Here is a 2,500-nt window from a genome sequence, read left to right as displayed (position 1 = left end):
CTCCTGACGGCGGCCCGGATGGTGACGTCGGCCGACTTCAATGCACCCACCCGAGTGCGGCTGAGGGCCAGCCCGTGGTACAGGCCAGGGAGAAGCACGTTGGTGAGAGCGTGGAGGCGCTGTTGCGGCTTCAGCGGAGCTCGGGAGATGACGTCAAGCTGCTCCACCAGGTGACGACGTGGATTGAAGACGCAGCGACCCGCCGTGGAAAATTGCAGCCCCAGGTACCGGAAGGTTTCACCCACACGCAGGGCAGGCATGGTGGTATTGCCTGCTGTGAAGGTGACATTGCTGTCCACCTTCACCTTCTTCTCGCGCCCTGACGCGACTAAGGCGAGGGTGAAACACTTCCGGGCGTTGATCTGCAGCCCCAGGTGGGCGAGGGCTGCGGTAGCTGCGTCGATGAGGGACTGCAAGCCCCTCGGGGTCGCTGCAAACAGCAAGACGTCATCTGCGAAGGCCGCAGCGTTGACTCTGCGACCGAGGATCCGAGCTCCGATGTGGGAGGGCAGTTGGCCTAAAACGTAGTCCACCGCAAAGTTGAACAGGAGGGGGGAGAGGGGATCGCCCTGGCGAACGCCCCGTGCTGGCTGCACAGACACGCCCACGCCGGCGCCGTCCGCTATCACTGTCGTGCTGCCCTCGTAGCACCGCTCGACATACTCGACAAAGCAATCCGGCAGGCCATGCGCCTTCAGCACGGGGCGAAGGGCAGCATGATCTACCGAATCGAATGCCTTAGATACATCGAGCGATGCCACAAAGACAGAGCGGCAGGAGCGAACTGCGTCGGTGAGAGCAGTGTCCAAGATGAAGGTATTTTCCAACATCCCATCCCGAGGGATGAATGCCCGCTGACGTTCGTCCACAGCACATGCACGCATCAGGCGTGACGCGAGAACCTTGTGAAAGGTCCGCGCCAACACCGAGCAGACCGTAATGGGGCGAAAGTCAGCGGGGGATGTTGGTGCAGCCGTTTTCGGGAGAAGGGACGTCCGCGCGCGAAGCAGGCGTTCCGGAAGGGCGCGGGCCAGAAGGAAGAGATTCATCACTTTCACCAGGACTTCGTGCGGCAGGCGCCGCAACTCCGCTGGGGTAAGGCCGTCCGGCCCAGCTGCTGATCCCCTGGGCGGCAACGCGGCGGCGACCTCCTCATGTGTGACCGGCCCCCATAGGCACTCAAGAGCGACAGGCTCCGAGTGCGGGAGGAGGCGGTCACGAATGAAGCCCGCGGTGGAGACGGGCTTCTTAGTGAAGAGGTCCGCCCAGAAGTCCAGCAGACCAGGGATGGCAGGTGGCGGCTGGAGCAGGGTGCCATCCAAGAGGCCGCGCACGCAACGTGCACGCGACCGTCGGAAGGCATCCTGCGTTCTCGCGTATTCCCAGCGGCGCCGCTTGCGCTTCTGTGTCGGCGGCGCGGCAGGCGGCCGCTTCGATGGTTGGCGCGGCCGCTGTGTCCTGGTGATCGATCTCTCCCCTCTGGACCCGACCGACGCAAGGGCATCCGGGAGCATGCCCAGGATGACATCGGGCGGCGTGCCCCGCCCCAGACCTATGACTCGATCCAGGGCAGAGAAACGCTGGGCGGAAGCAGGTAGCCCCGCCAGATGCTCCCAGATGGCGGCGTCGGTCGGCCCCTCCGGCGGCGGCCCGGTGGTGTCGGCCGCGAAGTCCTCGGCTGCGTCGACGGGCGGCGCAGCGGCCTCGCCCGCGTCAGGCAGCGGGCTCGCTGCTCCCCGGCGGGACGCCGGCTCTTCCCCCCGACCGATCTCAAGCGCCTCCATGAACTGGCGGACAAGCTGCTTGTGGGCAGCTTGCCGCCGTCAGCACTTGATTGCCTCAAGCGTTCGGTCGGGGAACATTCTGATGAGTTCTTGATTCACAAAGAAGAACCGGGCGTCCCTCTCAAGGAACAGTTCGGCCTCTGCCTTGGCGAGCGACAGGACTTCTTCCTCCGTCCACCTCGCGCGATGCCTCTCCGTCACGATCTCCGCGTTGGCGGCCGCAAGATGTTGGCGGCGGCGATGGACCCCGAGACCATTCTTGGTGGTGAAGCTGCGGTGGCACTCACTACAGGCGTATACAGCTGCAAAAGTTACAAGATTTTCGGCACGGCCGGTTGGCCGGCTAGGTGCTGGGGGAGTTGGGGTGGCACCTTCAGCGGAAGGGCCACCACTTATTCTTTGATTACTGCCCCCAACTAAAAAAGGGATAATGCGAGGGGGGGCTGGTAACCCCCCCAAGCCCCTGGTGCGGTCTTCCACTCTGCGAAAATCAGCGGGCCCACGAGAAGGGGAGAAGACCGCAGGAGAGGAGAGGCTAAGAGGGCTAGGCCCATGTATTGCACATCACTCTCCCTGTAACCATAACCCAAGGAAGGCACCTCGCAGCAGCAGCACGACTACATCAAGACCGCACTTCGAAAAGCCAAGTCCGGATGCAGCCACACCGCCGCCACTTGGCCACCTTAAGAGAGTCATAGTTACTCCCGCCGTTTACC

The 2,500-nt window shown here is 63.6% G+C and overlaps 1 pseudogene; it reads right to left on the bottom strand.

Annotated features, from left to right (window-relative positions):
* The window catches only part of LOC126432543 (large subunit ribosomal RNA), a 7,954-nt pseudogene that overhangs the window by 2,604 nt on the left and 2,850 nt on the right, over nucleotides 1-2,500 (bottom strand).

Source organism: Schistocerca serialis, unplaced genomic scaffold (assembly GCF_023864345.2).
Source record: "Schistocerca serialis cubense isolate TAMUIC-IGC-003099 unplaced genomic scaffold, iqSchSeri2.2 HiC_scaffold_1142, whole genome shotgun sequence".
Lineage (NCBI taxonomy): Eukaryota > Metazoa > Arthropoda > Insecta > Orthoptera > Acrididae > Schistocerca > Schistocerca serialis.
The sequence above is the reverse complement of the archived record's forward strand: the minus strand, read 5'-3'. Positions and strand labels throughout refer to the sequence as shown.